The sequence below is a fragment of the Lichenostomus cassidix genome, unplaced genomic scaffold (assembly GCF_008360975.1).
Source record: "Lichenostomus cassidix isolate B80296 unplaced genomic scaffold, HeHo_3.0 HiC_scaffold_43, whole genome shotgun sequence".
Lineage (NCBI taxonomy): Eukaryota > Metazoa > Chordata > Aves > Passeriformes > Meliphagidae > Lichenostomus > Lichenostomus cassidix.
The window spans coordinates 1,403,544-1,418,657 of NW_028147635.1; positions in this window are offsets into that span (position 1 = coordinate 1,403,544).

Sequence of the window (15,114 nt, forward strand, 5' to 3'; positions counted from 1 at the left end):
GTGTGGATCCGATGGTGGTCCATAAGGTGGGAGATCTTTCTGAAGTTCTTCCCACATTCCCCACACTCGTAGGGCTTCTCAGTCTCACGAAGCTTCTCAGGAATCTCAAGCTCAGAACTCTGGCTGAAGCTCTTGCCAACTTCCTGGCACAGGGTGGGTCTTTGCTCTTCAGAGCACCCTGGGCTGGGTTTGCAGCCCCTCCTTGTGCAGCATCTCTGGAGCTTTTCCTCGTGGTTGGATTCCTGGGTCATGGAGCTGCTCAAAATGGCCTCTTGCATGAGGTTCTGCCATAAGAACTTGTCCTCCCTGGTCTCTCTCCTCAGCTCATTGTCTAGGGAAGGAAGGACAGGGAGAGGATTTGGGATTTGCCTCCATGCCAGAGGGAAGGGCAAGGAGATCCCCCAATCCATCCCTACCAGGACAGAGTCAGCAGCAGGGTTGCCCTGCAGTCAGGGGCGATGCTGGGCTGGGAGATGGAGGAGAAGAGAGCAGGAAAGGGGCAGTGACTTCCTCCTCACCTGCCTGGCTGTCCCTGGGCATCTTCCTCTTCCTCACAGCCCCCTCCTCCATCTGGCCAAGGTTTGGGAATGGGAAATCCTGGTTTAGAGGACAAGGGATGACTACGTTGGGTTTGAACGTCGCCCTGTCCAATTCCATCTTTAGAAGTCACTGGACATCTGGTATCCATAAAAATCTCCAGAACACCAAGATTCAGCCCCAAAAAAGCCTCTCCCAGGAGTTCCCCCTCTCTGGTCTCTCCACATTGGCGTTCTGGGATTCCCTCTCTCTGGGCTGCTGCGGTTCTGTATGGACTGGGAGTCCCCCCTCTCCAGTGTCCTCACCCTCCCCCGACTGCTGGAGGTCCTGGGAATCCCACGAGTTCCCCATCCCCAAGTTCCCCACTTTGGGGTTCTGGGATTCTCCACTCTCTGGGGTCCCATTTAGGGAAGTCAAGGGTTTTGGGGGTCCCAAGGATCCCCTCTCCCCTGTTTCTCTCACCAGGCTGCCAGGGGTCCCCCAGCTCTGCCATTGCCCCTCTCCATTCTCCCCTCCCATGGCTCTCCCAGGGGTCCCCAAAGCCAGTGTCCCCCATCCCCCACTAGGTCCTGTGTGGTCCCCACATGGCCCCAGGCAGAGCCCAACCCCACCACGGTGGAGACCCACATCCCCCTGCCCCCCACTGGGGCTCTGCCAGCACCACCACTGGGACGCCCCAAAAACACCTCCTGGGGACTCCCCAGTGTGCCCCCGACGGGCATTTGCATAACCTGACTGGGGATTACTGGGCCCATGTTGGGAGGAAATTGGGGACACAATGAGAGCGACTGGGATCAACTGGAGGGTACTGGAACTAGGCTGAGGGGGAATGAGACCACAGCTGGGGACACTGGGATCATACTGGGAGCAACTGGGACCACACTTTGGGCAACTGACTGAAACCTGAACCATGCTGGAGGTCACTGGGAGTACCTGGGAAAGAATGAGATTATTCTGAGGGAACTAGAACCTTACTGGGGCAGCTGGGAGTGCCTGGGAGTGACTATGAGCATGCTGAGGGACACTGTGATATACTGGGAGTGTCTGTAACCAAACTGGGCTGGCTGGAATCATACTGGGAACAGTTGGGACCATGCTGGGGGCAACTGGGAGCAAGAGAGAATGTCTGGAACCACACTGGGCATTACTGGGAACCAGATGAGAGGGACTTGGACAATACTAGGGGCCACTTGGGGGCAAGTGGGATCATACTGGCAGAAACTGAGAACACTTGGAACTATGCTGAGGGCAACTGGGATCATACTGGAATCAGAGTGGAAGCAGCTGGCCCCATGCTGGGGGACACTGGGATCACACTCAGGATGACTGGAATCTTACTGGGATTGACTGGGAGTGGCTGTGGGCAACTGGAATCATGCTGCAAGTAACTGCGAGGAAGTGGGAATGGCTGCAAGCATGCTGGGGGCAACTGGGATATACTGGGAGAGAGAGGGAGACACAGAGATCACACTGGAGGCTACTGAGGTCATGATGGCATTGACAGGGAGCAACTGGGATCCCACTGGGGGCCACTGCCATCATACTGGGAGGGACTGGGATCATACTGGGATTATAGTGGGTGTCAATACACCCTGACTGGGGTTTACTGAGAGCTACTGGGCCCAGGCTGGGAGCCAACTGGGGATACACTGGGAGCAACTGGGAATGGCAAGGTGCATGCTGCTGACAACTGGGATGTACTGGCAGTGACTGGGATAACCCTGGGGGCAACTGAACCATGCTGAGGTAACTGGGAGTGCCTGGGAATGACTATGAGAATGTTCAGGGCAACTGGGATGTACTGGGAGTGCCTGAGACCATGCAGGTGGTGGCTGGAACCATACTGGGACTAACTGGGAATGTGCTGCGGGGGAACTGTGACCATACAGGGGGTAACTGGGGGCAAGTGGGAGTGACTGGGGTCCTGCTGGGAGAGACTGGCATCATACTGGACTCATCCTGGGATAGTACTGGGAGTGACTGTGACTATGCTAGCAGCAACTGGGAGAACTGGGGACACACTGGGCAAAAGAGGGAGGAACTGGGAGCAACTAGTATGGCCCCAACATGGCCCCTAGGACCATGCTAGGGGCAAACTGCATCATTATAGGGAATGACTGGGGGTTACTGGGCTCATACTTGGAGTGAGGAGGAAACTGGAACCACTGGGGGCCAGGGGGGCAACTGGGCTCATCCTGGGAGCAGCCACTTGCAGGACCCAGGAGTTCTGAACCCCTTTCCCGGCCATCCCGCCCCTCCAGCCCCCAGATTCCCCTGCCGGGTGTCCCAGCAATCCCAGGCATTTCCCCTCGCAGACTCCCCTCTCCGGGCTTCTGGGGGTCTCCTCTCCCTGGGGTTCTGAAGAGAAGCCGCAGCTCCCGCAGGTCCCCAAAACCGGTGTGTCCCCAATCCCGCCCCGGCCCGGCACGGTCACCACGTGGCCCCGGGCAGAGCTTGGAGGGCCCGGGCAGAGCCCAACCCCCACCGCGGGGAGACCCGCATCCCCCCGCCCCCCATCGGGGCTCTGCCGGCACCGCCACCGGGACCCCCAAAAACACCTCCCGGGGAACCCCCCATGTCCCCCCCAGGGGCATTTGCGGCTCGGCTTTGGAGTCCCGAAAACTCCAAACATCCCCACAAAAAACCCCAAACCCAGGGATCCCCTACAGATATTTGGGGCGAGCTCCCCCTCCCCGCTCACCTGCGGGATGGGGGCGGCGATGGTCCAGGGGGGCTGTGAATTCAGGGAATCCCAGACCGCGTGGCTCCGGCCCGATCCTCCTTTGTCCTTTTTCCCTCCACTTCCTCCCGCTCCTCCCCCTCTGTCTCTCCTCCTCCTTCTCCGCCCTAATCCCACCTCCTTCTCCTCCTTCCCCCAATCCCTTCTCCCGCTCCTCCTCCCTCCCTCTCTTCCCTCTCTTCCCTCCCCCCTCCTGCTCCTCCCCCATTCTCCGAAGCCCCCACAGCCCATGGGAGGAGCGGGGAGGGAAGCGGGACAGTGGGGTGGTTTGAGGGGTTCTACCCACATTTACCCCGCTCTTTTCGTTTTTCCCACCACCTCTCTCCCTCCCTTCCCACTCACCCCAGAGCTCCGTGCCCACAGCCGGGAGGACTCCCAGCGCCACCAGTGCCACCAGTAGGGCCCCAGCTGCCCCCACACGCTCTTGCCGTGCCCAGCGCCGGTTTTGCAGGTGCCCAGAGCCCCAAAGCAGCCCAAAGCGCTCTGCCCTGGGGGGTCCCCAAAGCGGCCCCGCCCCGCGCGGCACTGGCAGCACCAGTCCGGAGCTGTCCACCCTGAGTCCATCCCCTGCTCAGCAGAGCACCCTGTGCTCTGTCAGCACTCTCTGCTCCTTCGGGAAGGATTTGGGATTTATGCCAGGCACAGACACTGAACCTCACCCCAAACTGCCCCGGTGCCATTGCTGTCCCCTCGGCGCTGGGCAGCTGCTGTCCCAGGGCAAGCAGGGACACAAAGGAAGCCAAGTACAGCCCAGCTGCCCACGCTGATCCAGACGAGCCCCAGGGACAAGGTCCTGCAGAGCCACACGGAGCCCTCGGCTCCTGGCTGGGACCGGCTTGTGTTGTGGCTGCCCCAGCAGCCAGAGCGAGTCCTGGAGCTCCCCCAGCTCCTGCAGCAGGACCCAGGTTCCACCTGCTCTGCCAGGCCCTGCCCAGGGGCCAGCAGATCCACTGGCTCCATGCAAAGGGGGAAGACAAGAAGAATGCATTGGATGCAGCCCCCAAGGACCTCGAGCAAATTGTTCAGGAACATCCAGACCTTGAGCTGATGTTTGCAAAGCTGCAGCTGGCAGAGTTCTGTGGCACAGGAGACCCAGCACGGGAAGAGGAGACCTACAAGGAGCTGCAGGAGAAACACCCTGAGCCTCAAAGGCTGCTGCACTCTAAATCTCTGCTGGAGAAAGTTCTTCCTCTCTAGAAAGAGATCCCAGGATAAGGCAAAAGCAAAGTTTGTGGCTGGTGGCAAATTTCCAATTGCAGAGAGAGCAGAGGAGGAACTGCAGGTGGAGGTTGGGAGCCTGGGAAGGAGGGAGGGGTGTGCAAGGTGGTTTTATTAGGGTTTGTTTTAGTTCTCCTCCTCATACTGTGATTTGCTTGGGTTTGGGGGGTATTTGGTCACTGCCCCACCCCAGCCACTGCAGCCTCTAGCCCAGCCCCAAAGTGGCTGCCAAGCCTCTGGCACCCTGAAAACCCCACCTGTGAAAGAGAGCAGAGCAGGTAAAGGCTGTGACACAGGTGTGACACTGACACGTCTCACAGCTCCGCAGCTCACAGCAGCTGAGATGGAGCTGGATCCAAGGCTGGGACTGTGGATCTCTCCCTCCCTCTCTCTCTCTTCTCCTGACTTCCTCTTCTCAAAATCTGGGTAACTTGAACATGTTATAGTTAGCTGTGACAGTGCTTTGTGAAATGCATTACTGTAATTCCAAGTTTAGTATAAGCTATAAGCTAAGTGAAGTGCTATTCCTCTCTTAAATTGTTAGGTCATCGGTTATAAGTTTGGTTAAATACCATAAAGTGCTCTTCTTTTGCTAAGTTATTATTTTTAAGATATGAGTTAAGGTTAAGGTATAAGTTAAGTTCTCTCAAGTCTGAGAGCTGTTAATCTTTTAGGCCATATTCCTTTTATCTTTCCCTCACTGTCTTTTTGTCAGATGCACCTAAACACACCTAAACACACACAGACACACACACACACACACACAGAGGCACACGCAGACAAGGACAGTTCTCAATTAATTTCTGGCTCGATTGCCTGGATTTCCTTGGTTTCATTGTTGCTTTTTCCCCTGCTGTGCCTGAACTGTGCAGTCAGGAGCAGAGTGACTCTTGCCAAGGAACTTTGTTGTGCTGTTGCTTAATATTAAATCTGGTTTTTGCGGATCCCTTGCTGGGGATTTTTTAAGTTCTCTCAAGCCCTCGTTCATAAGAGGGTGAAGGAGCCCTGGGCCAGGCTCTTGTCCTGGGGGACACAGGGACACTGCTGGGAGGTCCCTGTCCCCCTGTCCCACTCCCCAGGGCCCTGTCCCCCTGTCCCCATGTCAGGCTCTGGGGGTCGATCTCGTGGAACATCCTCTGGGGGAGGCTGTGGCACTGGGGGGCAGGGGGGACCTGGGGGGACAGGGGACCCTGCTGTGCACGAGCAGCGTTGGACTTGTCTGGGGGAACTGTGAGGGGGGCTGGGGCAGAGTGAGTGCCCCAGTGATGTCATATAGCTACCCAGTGATGTAACACAGCCACCCTGTGATGTCACAGCCTTCTCTGTTATGTCACAACCCCTCTGAGATGTCACCCAGCAACCCTGTGATGTCACAATCCTGTCTGTGATGTCACAGCCTTCTCTGTGACATCACACAGCCTGCTCTTAGATGTCACAGACAACTCTGTGATGTTACAAAGCCACACTGTGATGTCACATCCTGATCTGTGATGTCCAACAGAGCCACCCTCCATGATGGCAGAGTCTTCTTTGCAACCGCACAGCCCCCTTTGTGATGTCACAGCCCACTCTGTGTCACAGCCTGCTCTATGATGTCACACAACCAACCTGTGATTTCACAGCCCAGTCTATGATGTCACAGTCAGCTCTGTGATGTCTCAACCTACTCTGTGATTTCACAGCCCTCTGTGACATCACAGCTCACTCTATGTCATGCAGCCACACTGTGATATCACAGCCTGCTCTGTAATGTCACACAGTCCCCTCTATGATGCCATGACTGCTGCTTCATGACTTCACACAATGCAGTCTGTGATGTCACACAACCCCTTTCTGACATCACAGCTGGTCTGTGGCTCTCTGACACAGCCCCAGAGGTGCCCATGGCTATGACACAGCCCCCTCTGGGCCATGGCACAGCCCCTGCCAATGCTGAGCACCTGTGAGCTCTGGGTGTGCCCTGCTGGTGTCCCTGAGTTGGCCTGGCAGTGCCCCAGCCCTGCTGGGCTGTGCACAGGAGCTGCTCCTGGGCAGAGCTGTCTCTCTGCAGCGCTGCCGCTTGCCAGGAGCTCCTCTGTGCCAGGAGCCCAGCCCAGCTCAGCAGCACAGCAACAGCACAGCGACTTGAATGACCCTCGTGGGGCTTTGGTGCTGTTTGCACAAGACTCAGTCCCTCAGGGTGTGTGCAAAAAACTTCTCAAGAACTCCAAGTGAGATTGAAAAACTGAAGTATCTTGTGGTGTTAATGAGTTCCACTAACAGACACAACTGAGAAAGTGTCCCCAGGTTGCAGTTAAAGAAGGACACTGCAGGCAGTGATGGCAGAGGGGACAAGCAAAGCAAAGGTGTCTCTGATGCTGAGCAAACCTGGATGTGTTTCAGGAATCCAAAGGGCCGAGCCCTGACCCCAAGCCCCTGGAAAGGCAGATCCTGTCCCTCCCTCATTGCTCAGGGCTCTTCCCGGGGCACTGGGATGTGGGGATGTGCAATGCCAAGGGCAGGACCATGGGGTGGCCCCTGCCAGGCTGCTGGGCAGGGACAAGGAGGCAATGAGGCCCCAGGGCTGCAAGGGTCACTTGTGTCCTGCTGGCCTCAGGGTCAGGGACAGCAGCCATTGCCAAAGTGCTGCACAAGTTGGCTCTGTCAGGGCCTTGCAGCTTCTGCACATCCCTCTGCCCTCTCCAGCCCAGGCTGTCCTACGCTGTCCATGCCCTGTGCCTCTGTCCCTGCAGGCTGTTGTCATCCCCCGGCTGCCCCACCTCGCTGGCCCTTCCTTCCCTGACAGCTCTGCGTCCTGCCTGGCTCTGCCTTGGCACACAAAGCCTTGGGCTGATCCAGACTCCTAACAAACCATGGCTCTGCCTTGATTTCCCTCTGGTCTAATGCTGTTCATTAAGAAGTTTTTTTTTAGTTATGGAGAAATATTTCAAAGAGCTTCTAATAAATCCACATTCCTATTTAAAAGGGTGTATTTTTCCATTTAGAGAAGAGGTGATTGCAGCATTCTGTGGCTGACATTGATCCAGGGTCTCCCCTAGGAGGTCTGGCCTGGTCAGAGAAGCTGTGCCTTGAGGTCTGGCACAGTATGGACAACCTTGCTCCACATTCCCCAAACACATCCTGTCTCTCCTCTCTCACCTGGGACCTGCTCTCCTTGGAGAACTGGCTGCATTCAGGCTAATTTTTTTTTTTTTTTTTTTTGAAGCAATCTCAAGCTTCTAAGTTTCCCCACTGAAAAGAGACACTGTCCTCAATTGTGTGCCAAACCCAAGCTGCCACTAAAGAGGTTCCTCTTCCCCAAGGCAGAGCCTTGCAAGGAATGTTTTAGACACACAAGAAGTTCTACAATAAACACAAATCCAGGGTTCAGTGAAGGCAGAATTAGACCAAGTGCTGAAGGACAGACAAGCTTTGAACTCCTTGCAGCTCAAAGCACCCAGGGGATTGTTGAGAGGTGTGTGAGTGAGCCAAGAGTGAGGGGAAGGGAAATGCAGAGAGCCCTGGAAGTGCTTGTGTGCAGACAGGCTGCTGGGAAGGGCACTGCAGCCCTGCCCTGGGCCAGCTGTGATGCTGGATTCTCATGCCAACCTGCACTGGGCCATTGCAAGGGGTTGTTGCCATGGCCACTTCACTGAGCCCACGGCAGCAGCCCATTGCTCAGGGCTGGTGTCACTGCCCAGAGCCACAGGGGATCCATGGCTGGGGTTTGTGCCATGGCCACCTGCCCTGTGCCGCGCTGGCTGGGCAGGCGCCGCGGAACCAGCAGCAAAGCCCAGTGCCAGGGCCAAAGGCCAGGTCAGCCTGACAGAAAGGGTCAGTGCTGGGGACTGTTTCCATGGCAACCATCACTGGGACACCACACCTGGGTCACCTGTCATGGCATTGCCATGGAAACCCCTTGGAGGGACTGATGCCAGGGACACTTGCACTGAGACACTGCTGGGCTCGGGTGCCATGGCAACCACCATAGGGCATCATTGGTACAGAGGTTGCCATGGCAACCAGCACAGAGCCCCCCTCCTACTGTCCAATGCCATGACAACCTGCAGGAGACACTTTGCTGAGGTTGGGTCCATGGCCAACAACCTTTGCCCTGCTGGGATGGGGATTGTCACGGTCAGAAAGGAGCCTGTGGAGCCGTGGTGATGCTGGATGGCCATGGGGTGCTGCTTTGGGTGGGGCAGAGGGAATTTCCTTCCCAGAGCTTTCCTGGGGCTGTGCTTTGGGGCTGTGCTGAGCACAGGGTTGATCACACACTGATGGTTTTGTTCTCGCTGAGCTTGCACAGAGTCAAGGCCTTTCCTGCCCCTTGTCCAGCCATGCTGGGGAGGGGCTGGGGGTGTGGGGGAGGTTGGGAGGGGACACAGGGGGACAGGTGACCCAAGTGACCCCAGGGATATCCCAGACCATAGGACATCATGCTCAGTGTATAAAGTGGGGGAACAAGGAGGAAGGGGGGATATTTGGAGTGATGGCTTTTGTCTTCCCAGGGAACACTTGGGCAGGAGGGGCCCTCAGTTGGCAGGGTCAGCACCAGAGACACAGACAACAACTGAAGGAACAGTGTAATTTATATAATGCAAAACTGTAAAGAATTACAAAACTATAAGTTCAACAATGTACAGAATCATTTGCAAATTATCACAACAGGAGAAGTTCAGCAATGCACACAATCATCACTACCAAAGATTGCCTGAAGGGATTTAGAAAGATCCATCACCAGTTAGCCTCAGACTTTACCATCACCCAGACCCACACATCAGCTGGGGAAGCTGTCACAGCCAAGGACTGCAGAGCCACTCTGGACACTGGGAATTCCTGCAGCTGTGTCCAGCCACAGGTGAGGCTTCCAACCTCGCTGGGAGAGAGCCCAGCTTGGAGAGTGCTGAACAAACAAACTGACAGCACTTCCAGTGCAGGAACATCTGGATTCATTCTCCTCCTGGATTCTCCCAAAGCCTGTCCAGGGCTCAAGGAGGAAACAAGGGAGTTGACTTAGACCATACAGCCCCAAACCAGGCCAGATGTTGGATTTCATGGCCTTGTTTAGCTTCTAAATACAGAAAAGTCAATACATGTTTCACTAATTAGTGGATACATCTATCACAGTGCTAATGATCATGCATATTTCAGTAATGAGTGGATACAAAGATAACCTTTTGTTGGAAGGCTCATCAAGAGGTCACCTTTGGCTCAGGCCTGTTGTTCAGGCCTCAGTCAGGCCTCTTGTTCAGGCCTTGGCACTTCAGGGATGTGGTTTAGTGCTGGGCTGACAGTGCTGGGTGAACGGTTGGGCTTGATGAGCTCAGAGGTCTTTTCCAACAGAAAATATTCTAGAATTCCAGGATTCTATCTGCTGGATTTAGCTTGGTCCATGTTAGCAGCATTAGTTTGCTCAGAAGGTTCCCTCTTGGTCAGCTCTTGAGGCCTAAGGCTTCAGCTCCTTTATTCTGATATTTTATTCTTAGTGCACCTACTTGATCTTAATAGACGCAGTAACATCAGTACTTGAAAGCAAAATGAGCATAGCAAGTTTGTATTTTAGAAGGAAACACACAGTTAAGAGAGAACAACAGGATTTGCTTCTCTGAACATTAAACAGGTTACAGAGTAACACTTTTCTTCAGGGTTTAATACTCACAGGGCACGTCTCTGCTCTCATTGACTACAGGGTGAGTTTGATTTGGAAATATTTAGAAAGCTCCAGGAGTATTCAGCAGCTTTTCCTAGGAATTCTCCTGCAGACCCTTTCAGGGCACACTTGAGGAGAGATCCTCTCCTCTTTCTTGGCCATGCGGCCCATGGTGTTGCTGGTGATCTCCAGGGGTTCCAAAGAGGAAAAGTCCTGTTCCAAGGCACCCCTGAGCACAAGCTTCCCAAGGCAAGCACAAGCTTCCCAAAAGGAAGGCATTGTGTTAAGAAAGGACAGTTCTCCAGTTCCAGTGCCTTCGCCTCTCTGCCTATGCCTGAGTTAGCCTAGGTGGAAATCACCAGCTGCCCATGGGGACTCAAAGTCCACAACACATGCATTTCAGGGAGTTTGAGCTTCAGGCAGATTCCTGTTGCCACTGCTGCCTTCCTGCAGGACGCTGGCAGAAGTTGCTTGTTTCTGTTCCAAAGTGCTTTGCACAGGCTGGGCTCTCTGGGCTTGCATTAGAATGCAAACTGGGGAGGGTCACAGCCACCCTGGGATCAATTCCCTGCCTTGTCTTCACCCCACAGCAGTGGTGCTTAGTTACTGAGGTGTTCATTCAAAGACAAATGAAAGCAAGGCCTCCGGCCATGCCATCTGCCCTCTCCTCAGGCTCCTCTGTTCATCCTCCTGCCCTGAGGGCTGCGGGGGCGGGATGGCGTCGTGAGGGCAGCGCCGGGATGGTCCGGGCAGGGCTGGATTGTCTGGGCAGGGCTGGATCGTCTGGGCAGCTCTGGATCGTCTGGGCAGCTCTGGATCGTCTGGGCAGCTCTGGATCATCCAGGCAGTGCTGGGATTTGCTGGGAAGCCCCTGGATTGTCTGGGCTGTGCCTGGATCCCCATGGCAACACTGGATCCCCCGGTAGCCCCCAGCTCCCTCCCAAACACACCCACTATCTGCTCTTTGGAAACATGGTGATCTCCCAAATATACAGAACTGGTGAGAAACCTCATCAAGGTGTGTGACTGGGAAAAATGAAAATTCCTGCAGGAGAGGAGATGCATGGCAAAAGCATCATCCACCTTCCCTCAGCCCAGGCTGGGGCTGACAGCATCCACAGCACTGGGGCAGCTCGTGTCTGCTTCCTGAGGGAACTTTTTCCTCATCAAGTCAGATGAGGAATTTTTTCCTCATCAAGTCAGAAGAGGAAGGAGAGGGCATTCCAGAGCTCATTTCAGTGCTCCAGCTGAAATGTCTATTGAACTAAAGGTGTGTATGGTGCCACTGGTCTGGTTTTGTGGAGCTCCCTTGTATACACTGGGCGACCACAAAAGAAAAAGAAAAAAAAAGTATTTAACAGATATCCTGCTTTTTTCAGTGACTGTTTCTTCTTGTAAAATCATTAAACTTTATTTCGAAGACTCAGCAAACTGTTTTTGTCACCTGCAGAGAGACCTAGAGGAAAGGAGACTGCTGCCCTGCTGTGGGAAAAATCCAAGCATACAGTGGCAAAATATGGCCGTGAAGAACCCTGATAAACAGGGGAGAGCAGCATGTTTGGGAATGTTCTCATGTCCTTCCCCATGTGCCTCTGCCTGGGTGCTGCTTCAGGGATCCCCTGCTTGGTGAAATGATGAAAATAAATTCACTCTTGATATTTCAGCCTCGGTTTTGTGTTTGTCCCTGCAAGCTACAGAGATATGATGTAAAAAGGAATAATTGACATCAATCTAAACTGCTTGAGCCGCTTCTGTGGCACTTCATTTGCTTTTCTGTTCCACCCCTATGTTCAGGAATCTGTACTGGCCACCTGCCTTACACGACTTACACCTTCCTTACCAAGTGCTCCAGAGAAACCGAGCAGAGAGGTTGCTGCCAGCCAGGCCCAGCAGAGTCAGGACACTGCCACGACACCAAATCAGCAGAAGAATTGAAGCCCAGAGTAATAAAGGCAGCCTGGCTGGGGCTTGGCTTCACTCCAGTTTGTCACAGCTGATTGGAAGGATGCCTCAGCCAAGAGCTCCAGGCAAGGCAGGGAGTTCAAAAGGAAGAGCAGTGGTGAGACTGAACAGGATGCTCTGCTTCATCTGCAAAACCTCTGGTGACGTGGAAGACATTCAGATTATAAATACAGGAGCTCCTGTTGGCCACAGGAAACTGGGCATATGGACTAGGCTGGGAAATGCATGGGAATGAAGGATTGCAGCTGTGAGGTGCTCAGCACCCACCTCAGTGGGCTGCAGCTGCCCTTGGCCTGAGCTCAGGAGGATCTTCCCTTTTCCTTTGGAACTCCCTGGCAAACACGGAGCCTTTCAGCCCAAAGCAGTCCCCTCTGTGGGAGCACCAAGAGATTCACAGCCTCGCCAGGCTGGGTTGCCACCCCATGTGCTGCAGCTCCTGCCAGGCCTGCTCAGGGAGCTCAGGCAGCTCTGCACACATCTATCTCCTGGGAATTGCTCACTTGGGAGGGAGCAGCAGCTGGAGACTGCAAAGACAAAGCAAGCATCTGCTTTGCTATCAACCCCAATGCCAGGCAGTGTCCTGCATGGCACATTGTGGCATCCTGGAGCTTTCAGCTGCACAATGCATGTGGCCAAGCACGTGTCCCCTCAGGCTCCTTGTCTCAGGAGATTTTCAGCCAGGCTTCAAGAGCTGCATTTGCAAATGCATTTGAGTGCTGCAGCACCTCTGCAGGCACCTGACACAGCCAGTGGGATCCAATGTCCTGGCAGGAAAATCCCCGTGTGCCTCACAATGAGTTCCACAAAACAGCCTGGCAGCTGCTGGCCTGCAGAACAGAGAGTTCTGGAAAATCTCCTTGGCATGGCTGAGAGCTCTCCTCCCTGCAGAGATCCTACAGAATGATCTCTGCACCAGGGCAACTCTCTAGGAGGAGAAGTGGACACAAGAAAAGGAGCTTTTGCATCAGACCAAGGCCTTGTGGCACAAGTCACAAGCACTTGGTGTCCCTGCATCCCTCCCACCCCAGGCAGCGCCTTTCTCCTCTGCCCCACACAGCACACACTGCAACGCCCCAGAGACCAAAAGGCTTCGGCCTTCAGCAGTTTCCCCCAAATCAATGACTGCAGCACAATGAAAACAACAAGCACTTCTGATTTGTCAGTTCCATCATTTTATTTCAATTAAAGCATCTTATGGAAGTTGTTCTAACTGAGCAAGAGCTACAACTCAACTGCCTGAGGAACATATTCCAGAGGAACATATTCCAGGCCAAATGCTAAATAATATTATCTATCATAAAACAAAAGCTCTCTAGCAGTTTTCTTTACCAACTAACGTCTAGTTTAAACTTCTGGAACTCTTTACCTTGCTTAATTAATTAATTTAGTTAATTTAGTTATTAGGGTATCATTTTAATGAAGTTGGTTAGTTAGTTATTATTTTTTATTAATAATTATTTAATATATTTTGTTTCTAATTAAACAGGAAAAAAGGGCATGAGAGGGCCTTTATCCAATTATCCTTAATTCTAGAAGAAAGCTCTACTAACATCTAGCCCTATTTTAACCTACATAATTTAAATCTAATAAATTCTCTTACTTTTACTCCTCAAATTCTTGAGGCAGCAAGTACAATGGCACCTCAGTCTTGAGCCTCCTGGCCTTGCAGCAGATGGACATTGCCACCCAACTTGGTGGCATCTGCAACATGACTGAGGGTGCCTTCAGCAGTCTTGTCCAGGTCATTGGAAATGTCACTGCCAATGTCAGGGTTTGGTTACTCAGACCAGAACCCTGACTTGCTTTGGCACTTACTTTGGCACATCTTGTTTCCTGGTCACATCGATGTCACAAAGAAGAGAAGCAGGTTCTTTCTTTGGGGCCTTGCCAGAGTGGTGAAGGTGCCTTTGAACCAGACTTTTTGGGGAAGGGAACCTCTCCATCCCAAGCCTGCCAGTCGCATGCCAAGAGCTGTGAGGGATGCCTGGGACAACCTGTGCCACTCTAGGAATTGCTGTCCCCAAGTGCCATCTGGAATGTCCCGTAGGAGGGACCCTGAGGCACTGTCTGTCGTCCTCTATCCTCCAGGGTGGGTGGCTCCATTCTGGCCACAAGTCACTTGGGAGGGACACAGAGCCACTGTCCTCGTCAGCGTTCCCACTCAGGTCTCTGTCTTCTGCCCAGGCCTCAAATGGGAGAGACCCTGAGCCACTCTCTGCCTCACTGCTCCAGCTCAGCTGTGTCTTCAGCCCATGACCAACATGTTTATTGGTTTAAAGTTTGCTTCCCCGCCCCTATCACCGCCCCCGCTGCTTGCCCTCACTAGAATGTTCTGTTGCCGGGCTTCCCCCATGAGTTGCTTGTAATCCCCTCCCTACTTATATTTCATTTGCTCCCCTGCTTGTCCCTCATGTTGTCCCGGAGCCCCGTTGGCTCCGCCCCTGTTGTTCCTCCCTGGGAAACCCCGTATTTCCCCCTAAAAACCCCCTCCCTTTGTTCTCTCGGCGTGGCGTGGCCGCGACCCCAGCCGCGCCGGGCTCTGTGCCCGGTAGCTGCGTGGACCGCCCCACCCGAGAGCCCCCAGTGTGCCTCCCCCGCGCCGCTTCTCCTTTAATAAACTGCACTCTGGTGACTCTCAGCTCGTCGCACTTTCTTTATCACGGGAAGCGACCAGCGACTCCACGGCGTTCCTGCCCGGCAGGCACCTGCCTCCGCCGCGTGGTCCCTGCCGCTCCAAGGAGCGAGCCTGGGAACACTGAGGCTGACCGTAGCCGCCTCTGGGACAGAGCTGAACAGCCGGGAGGGCTGAGAGCTTGGGCCCAGGTGAGGCCTCCGAGGTCTCCCGAAGCCCCGGAAGCCATTGGGACTGAGGCGGCCGGACCCCTCCGGACCTTACAACTTCATGGATCCAAGGAAACCCTTGTGACACTGTGGAGCCTCATGGAACCTGGGGGCCACTGTGACACTGCAGGGCCTCGTGGAACCAAGGAGACCATGGTGACACTGTGGCACCCTGTGGAACCAA